The sequence below is a fragment of the Muntiacus reevesi genome, chromosome 8, assembly GCF_963930625.1.
Source record: "Muntiacus reevesi chromosome 8, mMunRee1.1, whole genome shotgun sequence".
NCBI lineage: Eukaryota > Metazoa > Chordata > Mammalia > Artiodactyla > Cervidae > Muntiacus > Muntiacus reevesi.
In genome coordinates this window covers 8,572,815-8,586,315 of record NC_089256.1, presented here as the reverse complement: position 1 = coordinate 8,586,315, position 13,501 = coordinate 8,572,815, and positions in this window count along the sequence as shown.

Genomic DNA, 13,501 nt, shown 5'->3' with positions numbered 1-13,501 from the left:
TTCTAACTGTTACTTCTTGACATGCACACAGGTTCCTCAGGAGGCAGGTAAGGTGGTCTGGTATTCCTATCTCTTGATGAATTTTCCACAGTGTGTTGTCATCCACGCAGCCAAAGGGTTTAGCACAGTCAATGAAGCAGAAATAGATGTTTTTCTGGAATTCCCTTGTTTCCTCCTTTCAATAAGAAATAAGCATAATAATAAGCAATAATTCCCTTGCTTTCTCCTTTCCATATGCTATAGAAACTGGTAACATTCCAAAATTATTCTGTGCCATAGTAATATGAGCTTTAGATAAATATAAAATAGCATGAAAATTTCCTCAAGGTATGAAATAGTAGAAAATACATATATTAGTCCTTGCCCCTGGTTCCTAAACAGGGCTTTTAAAATGCTTAGTACTCCCTGGGTGATAGAAGTGTCTGTTGTTCTAATGAGGTGACTCTTGGTGCGCTGCTGGATGAAGGCCAATCACCAGAAAGAACAAGTTGTGATTAGAAGCTTGGAAAATATATAAATGTAATGACAATGTGGTAGTGTTACAGATAACATGTCAGCATCTAAATAACTAGGGTTTTAAAGAAGCAAATTGCTTCTGATGAAACCAGACATAGATGCACTTCCATTTATGTTTGTTTAGATTTTCAATAAAAGCATTTTACTAATACTTTCTAATATTAATTGTAAGGTATTTTATTATTGGTTTTTGTATATATTTTATGATGTAAATTGGCTTTGGGGACTTTGGATTTTTACAATATGGAGCATGGCAGAGACATGTACTGGTCACCATATACTCCTCCACATTTCCCAGCTCCATGCAGTTATATGAGCAGTTACATGGCCAGAGGACTATGACTTAAAGGGTTTCATACCCCTTCTGGGACAAAGCAAGTTAGAGACAGGACATGACAAAGCCAGGACTTCTCTTCTTCCCTAGTAAAGCGACTACAGAAGTCAAATGTTTCATATGGTGTAGCTTCAAGATGGTAGACTTTCTGCCAGCCTGGATCCTGAGTAACCATGTGGGGCTGAGATCACTGACCATGGTAGATATGAACTATGCGTGGGAAATAAACCTTCATTGTTTTAAGCTATATAGCATTATTCTGGCTAATTTAAATAGAAGAGTGGATAACTGTATTCACCTAAATAGCATGCAATATAAAACTATAATTATCTTGTATGTGTCTATGTTCTCTATTGATTGCATGGATGTCTACCTCATATATTGAGAGTCCTCTTGTTTTGTATTAATTCTTGAGTCCCCCTGAAGAAAAACATAAATAAAATGGAAATTGTTTTCTCTTTTAAATTGGTGGCACAATAAACCAGATGATGCCAACATGGAAAATTAACCTGGAATTCTAAAATGGAAATCATGCTTGCCATTTGGGGGACTTCCCCAACCATCAGTGGGCTTCCCTGGTAGCTAAGACGGTTAAAGAATCTGCCTTCCAATGCCTGAGACCTGGGTTCTATCCCTGGGTTGGGAAGATCTGGAAAAGGGCATGAAAACCCACTCCAGTATTCTTGCCTGGAAAATCCCCATGGACAGAGGAGCCTGGCAGGCTACAGTTCATGGGATCATGAAAGAGTCAGACACAATTGAGCAACTAACACTTCCCAACCATCACTGGTTCCTTGGAAGCTCTGTCTGATTCTAACCTGTCCTAGGATCACACCCAAATCCAAGAAAACTTCCCTGGAGACTGATCTTCCTCCTACATTTTGACCATTTCTTCACAATCTCCAATGCATATCCCTCCACTTCTTTGCCTTCACTGTTACTGTTTCAGGGTTTGGTGCTATGTCCTCAACTCTTACCATGCCACAGACTCTCCTTGGAAGAGTTCACGCTTGCTTGTAGCTTCACTAACTTCCAGGAGTCACTGCAAGTGCCTCCCCAGCACTGCAGATGCAACTGGTTCATCTTCACAGAGACGCCCTGTAAGAATATCAAGCGACTCATCCAACCTCCCCAACAAAGCTACTCTCCTCCTCTGCCCACTCTCAACATCACATCAATTTACACACTTAGATCACTATCCTTCGAAATCTTCACACATACAAAGTCTTTTTTCTCATTTTTTTCTTATTTTTCCCCTAACATTTGGACCTTTTCTTCCCACACAAAGCTACTCTCATCCATACTACTGCACCGGCCCTGGTTTTAATTACCCCACTTCTATGCAATTCAACATTGCTCTAAGTGAGCTTTCTAAATGCAAATCCCATCCACCTTTTTCAAAATATCCCCCCATGATCAGGTAGAATGCCCTGAGCATGGTCTTCCAGGCCCTTTGTGGCTTCACTCCTGCTTTTTTATTGAGCTTCTTTTCTGCCCCCTTCTCTCTTGACACTCTGAGTTACAGCACAAGCTGTTTGTGCATCCCTGGACTCTGTGGACATCCACACCTCTGGACCCTTGCTCATGCTGTGCCCTCCAGCTGAAACATCTCTCTCAACTGGTTTGTCTAGCTAAGTGCTGGCCATCATTCAGGTTCCAGCTTGGACTCTCTCTCCCCAAGAATACCTTCCCTGCCACCCACATTGACTTAGGTCCCCTCCTCTCTGATTCCCCACTGCCGTGTGCTTTCCCTGGACACAGAAGGATCAGATTATCCTGCCATGTCTGTCTACTAGCCTCTCTCTCTTCCTCCTTCCCTCTCTATGGATGGACAGAGGTGGATTCTCCATGAAGCTGAAGATGCTCTAGCCTCAGGTCTCCTCACTTGCCCAGTGTTCCTTCCCAAGGCTCTGGTATCCTCATGGTCATGCTATTTGTCAAAAATAAGATATTTCTGACATAAGATAAGTAAGATACAGTGGGTTCATACTGCCACCTTTCTCCATCTGACTTCCCCGTGTCACTTCCTTTCACGCAGGCGGCACTGAAGCGGCTGTGGGATAGATTCAGTTTGGATTGAGTGGGACATTTTACAAAAGTGCTACAGTTTCTTCTATGGGATACGCTTTCACCTATGTGTGCCAACTCCTCCAGAGTCAGGGACAAATTTCCAGAGATGGGGTGACAGTATAAACATGTTCCACTGCATCTGCAGGTGAACCACAACAAGAAAAATTAAAATACATGGAGCCAGGGACTTCCCTGGTTGTCTAGTGGTTAAGAATGTCCCTTCTAATGGCACAGGATATGGACTCAATCCCTGGTTGGGGAACTAAGATCCCACATGCCACGGGGCAACTAAGCTCCCAGGCTGGAACTAGAGAAGCCCCCACACACTGCGATAAAGACCCAGCACAGCCAAAAAAAAAAAAAAAAAAAAAAAAGAATGCATGGAGCCAGAGCCAAATATGTAATACTCTTATCATCATAGGAAGAAACAGTTGTAAGCAAAGGCTTTGGAGCTCATCCACACCCAGATAAAAATGTCCCTCTTCTCAGGGTTATAATTAATAATGTTGTATATACAATTATCAACTTGGCACACATTTTAAAATTCCTTTTTATGGAATGTAACGGTAAATTTTATCTTGATTCTTGTGTTACAGGGCACAAACCTGTAGCAATAAGGCAAACAGAGAACATGTCTATGTGGGAAATACCATGTCTTAAACCTCCCCATACATCAGATACAGCTTAGTATAGCTGACGCAATTTGTCCTTCAAAAAGTCTGGAAGCTACAGATAAAACTGCATACAAAATTAGCATTGACACAAAAAAACAACCTGAAGAAACTTGTCTGGCCAAACTCCTACATAGTCAGTGTACGGAGTATAAAAGTAAGTTTATTTCAAAATTATGCAGTTAAACACAAAGTACTGCTGTTAGGGGAAGCACACTGACTGAAACCGCCCACCCTGGCCAGGCACCATAGTAACCATTTGCATGAGTTGTTTTATGACAGGAGATCCTGATAAGGAATACGGAACTAAAAAGCCACCACCAGCCGAAAGAGTTCAGGAAAGATTGAAAGGAGACACTACCTGTCCGTCCACTTCCCAGAATCCCTCTTGCTAGCATCCACCTTGGTTGAGCGATGCGTGCGCCACCAGGAAAGACTCTGAATTAGAATGATTGGCCAAAGACCACCCGGAAATGAATCCCATCACCATAAAACCCAAGACTGCGAGCCACGCGGCAGAGCAGTTCTCCTGGGTTCCCTTACCCTCCTGCTCTCCACCCGGGTGCCCTTTCCCAATAAAATCTCTTGCTTTGTCAACATGTGTCTCCTCGGACAATTCATTTCCGAGTGTTAGACAAGAGCCCAGTTTCGGGCCCTGGAAGGGGTCCCCCTTCCTGCAACAAATGGCGACCACGAAGGGACATCTTCTTCGCTGAGACTGACATCCTGACCACTCGGGGTACTCAGGGGCCAGCTTGCCTGCCAATGGACCAGACCCAGCGGCCGCGACTGGGACCCTTTTGTCCCTGGTCTCCTCCTGACGCGGACAACTGGCCAGAGTGCCCCGACCGGTAAGGAACAAGAGATTTTATTGACCTCCCTCCCCTTCCCTCTCTCTTTCCTCTCCTTAGCCCTTCCTATCCTTCCCGTTTTTCTAGTCCCCCGGTCCTGGACGCAGGAATCTGGTCGAAGGGCCTCAGCCTGAGCTGTGGATTGGAGACTGATCACCTCCTCTTGGCAGAGAACTCGAATTCTGGTCTTGTTTCTGGTAGGGCCGAGTTCCAGTCCTCCCTTCTCTGGAAGCCCAGGGAAAAGTCCCGTAACGCCTGGGTGTCTGCAGGTGGCAGGAGACGTCTGTAAGGCCACCCCTTTTGCCCCCCTTTCCCGCCTCCTCCTCCTCCTTCTTTCAACCTGGCTTCCTTTCCTCCTTTTGAAATCTTTGAAGACATCTCAAGTTCTGTGTCTCTATAGAAGGTTTTCTGAGAGACTGCATTCTTGTATTTAAGGGAGTGTCTGATGAGGACTGCCAGGTTTATATGTGTGTGTTTTAACTCTGTTCTGTGTTGTGATTTGTGACGGCCGTTTTCTTTGTCTGGCCACCATTTAGACCTGCCGCCATTTTGTTAAAACTTGATTTTCTTTCCCTGTGCCTTGAGACCAGGGCTCTCAGGAACACTTATCTAGACCATCTTTAACTCCTGAGACTGAGAGAAAAAGGAAAAAAGCCTTTTAAAATGTTATTTAAATTTTATATTGTAATATCTAATTCATGACCAAACTTAGAAAATGAAGCTAGATCTTGCAGTGTGTCTGTCTAAATATGTCTTGGTATGTTTTTGTCTCTGGGTAATATTTTTTAGGTTAATTTGTAAATGAGCTCTATTTAATTGGCTTAAAAAAAAAAAAAAGGTAAGCGCTTACAAATCAAATAATTCTAAATTAAACAATAAATTCCAGGTTCAGGTGAACTGGGAAATATTCAGTATTAAATATCTGATATTAATGTTTGTTTGTTGACCTATCTAATATAGACATGTCTTAGAGTAATTAACATCAAGAAGAAGATTAAACCTAGGTTTAATATAAGTTAAATATTATATCTGTTACAAGTTTGTCAACAAGGAAATTACCTCGAGTGAAGAAACTTCTAAAAAATGTAAATGAGATATGAGTTTGTATTCTTTAAGAATATCTGTCTACAATAGTCTCCCCAGATTGGCGTAACTTAAATTTCTAAGGGTTGTGCTAAACTAAGTATTAGAAGTCTATTAAATAATTAGGTCATTTCCAAATGAAATAAGATTTTAAAACATTTACTACTAAACACTGACTTCCTTTTACAGAAAAACTAAAGAGATTTGGGACCATAAATGAATAATGTTTGATGCCCTCCTAAAATGTTTTAAGAAAGCAAGGGTTTTAGAATTTATCACTGGTATTTATGTTCACCAATCTATAAAATGCTAATATAAAAGTTAGCTCTTGGTTGCTAAAGGAAAGCAGGAAGAGTGATTTCAGTAAAAACGTATGAAAAAATACTAAAAAGAGTTATGCATAATCAGGATTTTCTAAAATTGGATTACAATTAGTTAGATAAGTGGATTTTGTTAGGAATGACATGGGTGTAAGAAAACTGCTTAGAGCCAATTAGGTCCAAGATGGCGGAGCTGACTTTCACTAGACCTTGAGCCTTGGTATTTACGCCCATTGTGACATATCAACAAGTTAAATGATACAGCCATCAACATTGACTAAATCTGACCAAATGTTCTAAACGCTTTTAATTGATCTTTTCGATAAAAATTCCTAAATCAAATTCTTTTAAAGTTCCTTTGACTTCTAGCTAACTTTGGGGTGCTTCAGAGGGCCCCTGAAACATCCCAAAGAGAGATATTAAACTGTGTTTATTTGGTTGGTTAAATTACATGAAAAAGATTATCAAATGAGCAAAAAAATCTGCTCATGTTATAATGTATGGTAAAATTACTAATACAGATATCCTAAAAATTATATGGAGTTCTTAACATTTTGATATGTCTTGGTGTTCTAATGAGAAACCTAATGACTTCACAAAAGTTAACAAAGAACTAAATGAACCAGCGAATATGCTTATAATTTTTATGGTTTCTATCTGAAAAATTACAGGTTTAAATCTTGTGTTTTCCGGGAGTAAGGAAAACATTCCTCTCAAACTAATTATGAAAATAATTTGGTAAAATTACATTATAAACAAAACAATTATATTTTCTCTCTATCTGACTCCTCCAGAAATTTGAAACTCTTAAGTTTCCAGTAAGTTTATCAAATGAGCTAAAAAGGTTATCTCACTAACAGGTACAAAAATCTCAAGGAATTTTTGAGACCTTAAAAAGAGAAGAGTTCACCTAGATTTGTTATTCAAAATCTGTGATAAGCCTTTGGTGTGAGTTTCCCAGCTCTGTTTTATATTAAAAGTTCAGTCTGAGATTCTATAGGTGTTTCAGCAAAATAAAAAGTCTATAATCAATTATGGTTATATAAATCATCAGACCAAAATTAGTGAGAACAGACCTATTTTGCAAACAAAATAGCCTTAATTTGGTTATATTTGATAAAAATGAGGGTAACTTTGGGAAAAAAGATATTTTAAAAAAATGTTAAATCCCAGTTTGTTCATGGAGGTCTGCATGTAGTAAGACTCATTTCTTGGACAGTTCTTTGCTGTTATGTGATATTAATGCAAATTTAATTGAATTCTTAAAGAACACCCTAAGTTTGTTTCTGAAGCTTACCTCAATAATCTATCTTTGGATGAAAATTGGATGCCTCATGACCTGCAACCAGGACTGGAAAAAGACATAATTTAAGGGACTGTCTCCAACGTGGATGGAAGGACTTTTTATCAGGTACTCTTAACTAACTCTTGCACAATGAAACTGAAGAAAATTAACTCTTAGATTAATTCCCACTTCCAAAGGCCCCTACACTGGATTAATCTATAGAGAAGACAGCTGACCTGATCTCACCTTAAAATGATGCTCAAACAAGAAAAACTACAGTACACCAGGATGAGAAGACAACAACATCAGAGGTAGACAGCTTGTCCAAGATGCTGGACCTGATTCATATGATTATTTATAATGTTTTCTTGACTTCTTAGACTTTTGCATATAAATCAAATGCTTTTCTATCACAGGCCTGATACTATGCTAGTTTTAAAAATCAATCCAATTGTTGGGTTTGTGGCCAATTACCTGTATCTAGTTCTGGGTTACCTTGGTAAATTTCTCTACTACAAGACTCTAACTGGTTGGCCCTGAAGAAATTTACTTAAAAAAAGAAAATTATAGTCATATTCGGGTCACTGTGATACTACCAGACGAGATCCCCTCACTGGGCCAATTAATAATGCCTACTCTGACTCTGGCCATAAATTTGAGTCTTTTTCTATTCCTCAAGCTCAATCAGAGCAACAAAAAAAGTTTTAGCAAAGGAGAAAAACGTCTCCCACAATTATGAGATAGATTTATATAGATAACACTAAGCTATGGTAATTTAGGTTTAAAGTCTCTGTGTTAAAAACAATTAAATCATACTAAAGATAACCAGTCTAGTAACACTAGAAAATTGGGCTGTGTGCCTTATAGATGGTGGTGCCAATGTATAATTTCCCTGAAAGATAAAGATTCGTACAGAGTAGACTAAGTCAGATGACCTGGGATATACTGGGCTACATCTAATGGAAGCTCTTAAGTCTTACTCGTGACTTTACTAATACTGCTGGCTATGTTCTTTGTATTTCACCTATTTTACAAAATTGCTGTTTCTTACACTGCCAAATGTGTGACTGAGGCCTCTGATAAAATAATATATAGTTCCTTATGAAATCGATGATGATGACAGTGTAACTCTAGATATGAGAAAAAGCAACAAGAGGGAATGTTTTCCTGGACCAGAGGCTAGTAAGACAGGTGGTCCAGAGAATTTTAGATACTGTTTTATGGCCTAATCCAGTAACAGCACATTGAGAGGCTGGTCGACAAAATCTTTGCCAAACCTGAGAATGGACATTCTCAGCACCATGGGATAAAATGGTCATGAAATGCCCCCCTCAAAGTCATTGTCAAGTTTGTGAGCAAAAAGGGGCTTTGCCAACTGAAGATTGATACTTGCCATCTACATCTACAGTGATTATATCATGGCCACTGCAACTGCTGACTTTCAACGGCCCTGAAAGGAGTTCAGGGTGAAGATCAGGAATGAGGCTCTCCGTGCTCTGGGAAAAACTGGCAGAACAGGCCTTCAGATAGTTAGATCTTTTCAAGAGATTTTATGAGTCCCAATTCTTGCATCTTCTCATACCTAGAGAAACACTGACATCATTAATGGTGCCATCTGCTTTGGCTATTAAAGAAAAATTTTACAATTAAAAGTCAAAATAGAGTACTCAGCTATGGTTCAGACATCCTGGGAAATAACCAGGTGTTACTATGGGTGTAATTTCAGATTAGACATTGTATTGCTAAACACTTGAGTTTTCTGAGTCGTGTCAGGCTTAGATGCTACCATTCTCAAAAGTGTCTGCTGGAAGCTAGTAACTTCTACCTTACTTTTTATAAAACTAGGCAACTGGCCACCTGGCTACAAGTCTCCCTGAAGTGCCAGGTCCAGACTGGATTTCAGGCCTATTCTTCTAAAAGAAAGAGATTTACTTTGTCTATTAAAACTCCAGTTATCCCTTCTCCAGCTACTACTAACTGGGTATGTTACAACAAAATGGCAGAACAAGGGATTGAGATTTTAATCATACAAGGCTCAAATCTAGGACTTGGAACTCAGGAATACTTCCAATTCAGTGTCTCTTCTCCAAGCTGAGGCGGTCCTGTGCCCCATTTTGACAAAAAGTTATCACAGTCATAGTTGCCCTGTTCCCTAAATAAAACTAAACGGGACTCCGCGGGGTGGCGACTCTGGAGTATAGATCTACTGTACTGTAAAATATAGGCTTTATTCAGCCTCCTTGACCTTCCCTGAGTTCCAAAGGGTAGATTCAAACAACTACCAATCAGAGAAGAAAAAAATACAGAAACAGAGGGGAAACAATCAAACGGTGGTACAGCCTTGAGACGGGTCCTGGTTCCAACTCAAAAAATATATATGCATAACAATGTCTTTTGCGTTCTTCTACAGAACTAGAGCCCCCACCCAGGTGAAAGATGGTAACTTCAGACTAAACATAAGATTCTTAGAACACAGCTCTCTTGCTTGACCACCCGCCAATCATCCCAGCGGTGCCTCCTGTTTCTGGGGACCAGTGATGACCATCCTGTTAGGTCTCCTGTTTGGCCCCTGTCTATTTTACCTCTGAGAGGCACTGACAGTTTCAAACTAAGTCGCTGTTATTACAAGAGTGAAAGCTGGTTTCAGATATAAAACACCCCAACTTAGATCAGGTAGAGAGAGACTTCTACTCTGCTAGGCAGGCCTACGCCCAGGCACAGCAGGAAGAAGTTACAGAAGAAAGAGACCTCCGCCCCAATTCCCAAGAAGCATCTTGAGTGTGAAGTCTCTCAGGGGGGAGTTGTTAGGGGAAGCACACTGACTGAAACCGCCCACCCTGGCCAGGCACCATAGTAACCATTTGCATGAGTTGTTTTATGACAGGAGATCCTGATAAGGAATACGGAACTAAAAAGCCACCACCAGCCGAAAGAGTTCAGGAAAGATTGAAAGGAGACACTACCTGTCCGTCCACTTCCCAGAATCCCTCTTGCTAGCATCCACCTTGGTTGAGCGATGCGTGCGCCACCAGGAAAGACTCTGAATTAGAATGATTGGCCAAAGACCACCCGGAAATGAATCCCATCACCATAAAACCCAAGACTGCGAGCCACGCGGCAGAGCAGTTCTCCTGGGTTCCCTTACCCTCCTGCTCTCCACCCGGGTGCCCTTTCCCAATAAAATCTCTTGCTTTGTCAACATGTGTCTCCTCGGACAATTCATTTCCGAGTGTTAGACAAGAGCCCAGTTTCGGGCCCTGGAAGGGGTCCCCCTTCCTGCAACACTGCCATTCAAACTACTGTACAACTGCACTCATTTCACATGCTAGGAAGATAATGCTCAAAATCCTTCAAACTAGGCTTCAACAGTATGTGAACCAAGAAGTTCCAGATGTACAAGCTGGATATAGGAAAGGCTGAGGAACCAGAGATCAAATTGTCAACATCTGCAGGATCATGGAAAAAGCAAGGGAATTCCAGAAAAACATCCACTTCTGCTTTATTGACTATGCTAAAGCCTTTGACTGTATTGATCACAACAAACTGGAAAATTCTTAAAAAGATGAGAATACCAGACTACTCATGTGTCTGCTGAGAAACCTGTATGCAATTCAAAAAGTAACAGTTGGAACTGGACATGGAAAAGTAGACTGGTTCAAAACTGGAGAAGGACCATGTCCAGGCTGTATATTGTCACCCTGTTTATTTAACTTAGATGCAGAGTACATCATGTGAAATGCCAGCCTGGATGAATCACAAGTTAGAATCAAGATTGCTGGGAGAAGTATCAATAGCCTCAGATAGGCAGGTGATATCACCCTAATGGCAAAAGAAGAGGAACTTTAGAGCCTCTTGATGAGGGTGAAAGAGGAGAGTGAAAAAGCTGCCTTAAAACTCAACATTCAAAAAACTAAGATCGTGGCATCTGGTCTCATCACTTCATGGCAAATATGTGGGGGGGAAAATGGACACATTGACAGATTTTATTTTCTTGAGTTTTGAAATCACTGCTGACAGTGACTGCAGCCATGAAATTAAGAGAACCTTGCTCCTTGGAAGGAAATCTATGGCAAACCTAGACAACATATTAAAAAGCAGAGACATTACTTTGCTGACAAAGGTCAGTATAATCAAAACTATGGTTTTTCCAGTAGTCATGTACAGATGGGAGAGTTGGATGATACACTGAAGAATTGATGCTTTTGAACTGTGGTGTTGGAGAAGACTCTCGAGAGTCCCTTGGACTGCAAGGAGATCAAACCAGTCCATCCTAAAGGAGATCAGTGCTGAATATTTATTGGAGTGACTGATGCTAAAGCTGAAGCTCCAATATTTTGGCCATGTGATATGAACAGCCAACTCATTGGAAAAGACCTTGACCCTGGGAAAGATTGAAGACAGAAGGAGAAGCGGGTGGCAGAGGATAAAATGGTTAAATGGCATCACTGATTCAATGGACATGAATTTGAACAAACTCCAGGAGATAGTGGAGGACAGGGGAATCCGGTGTGCTGCAGCTCTTGGGGTCACAAAGAGTCAGGCAGGACTGAGGGCCTGAACAACAGTAACTGGCATCACAGAAGTGGATTTCAATGTCCTTTGTGTAATTCTTAATTACAGATCAATTTTATATAATTTTCAAAATTAATTGATCACTCTAAAACAAAAATATGACAGAAGGAAACTGTCCTAGGGGAAGTCAAAAATATTAACTGAAAGACAGGCTTCAAAATGTCAAAACCTCTTATATCACTCTAGGCTATAACACTGATGGTCCAGAGGAAGATAAGGAAGGAGTTATGATATTTAAAGTGTATAGATTAAAAAACAGTAGAAGAGATAAAAGAGATGACGAGAATCAGAACATTACTGAACAAGAAAAAAAACAGCAAGAGAAATAGAATATATAATCCTTACACTGGAGATAGTTTTCTCTTAATTTACAATCCTCCCATTTACATGCCATTACTGTGATGATACATGAGGATGAAAGAAACTTTCCTCAACTACCAATAATATAAAGCAATTTTTGACAAACTAGGCAAAAGGAATGACTGAATCATCTCTTTCTTCCTTAGAAAATAACATTATAAAATTGTTCCCATATGAAGAGATGATCAAAGTATATACTATCAAAATATGTTTGTGAAAAGCACCATAGAACTGGGTCTGATTATTGATTTAAGCTCAATGCTATTTTTCTGATTTTGTCAGCTTTTAAATATATGAAATTTGATGTAATGTCTGTCTTATTCTAAATAAATATCCATTTTTATCTAATTTTGTAATCATAATCAGTAAAAACCAAGCAAATGCTGGATCCACTCCCTGATGGGAGAACTTGCTGTTTCCAAGTTTCTATGTTACTGACCTGGGTCCTTGGACTCTTTAATCAATAGAAATTGATAAGAGGCCAGATGAGGAATTCAGGTTAAGTCTTTACTGGGACTCATGCTGCAGCATACATAAAGTTATTTGCAGTTCTTTGTAGTTTCTTTGTGTTCTGTTGCTCCAAGAGATATTTGTCCAGGTATAAGCACTGCAGTAAAGGGTCTTAGGTCCCAGGTCCCAGTCGGTCTCATTTGCACTGTCTCAGCTTGTGTGGACACCTCAGCACTTGCTCACTAAAGGAAAAAGGAGCAAGTTTGGGAGCCAACTAGATTCTCATTGCCCTGTCGCTGTGACTCCCTAAGTCACCTCACAGTTTATTCCTCTGCAAACACCGAGTCCTTTCTTGTCCCAAAGGCTACGTTACCTGGAGCTGGGGGATCCGCCTCAGCTCCTGCCAGGTCATCAACCTGCAGATGCCTCCTGCCTTTCACAGATGGGCAAATGTCCTGGGAATACTTGTCTGCATGTACACAGTCCATCAAAGAGCCCTACCTCTGTGTTGGCTAAGCCAACATCATGGAAATGAATAATCCCCTGAAATAGACTCCCCTGGTGCATGTGGGAGTAAAGATATAGGTTCATGAGCTTGCTCATGAAACTAAGAGCATTCGTGCTGACCAAATAAAACAGTGAGCAGTCTCCTCCTCTCCTAATGCTGGCTCTTTGGAAAGGGTGGTTCTGTGAAGTTGCTCAGGTTCCCATATTGCCAGGTCTTCACAGTCTGTTTTCCTGTTGGCTGCCTGAGTCCCAGACTACAGCTGTTATGAATGCTCCTGCTTCAGGGCTTTAACAGATTTTTAAAGGCATTCTCTCCCGGGCATGTTTAAATGGCCCTGGGGCATGGTTGCCATGACTTACCTCAAACAGTACTTTCCAAAGGGAGATTGCAAGCTTGATTGTTTCTTTGAAGTTTTGCGTTCTGTTGCTTTCTCCCCTCTCCCCAAGTGCTGAGCAGAAGCTTTGCTTGAAGCCAGGCCTCC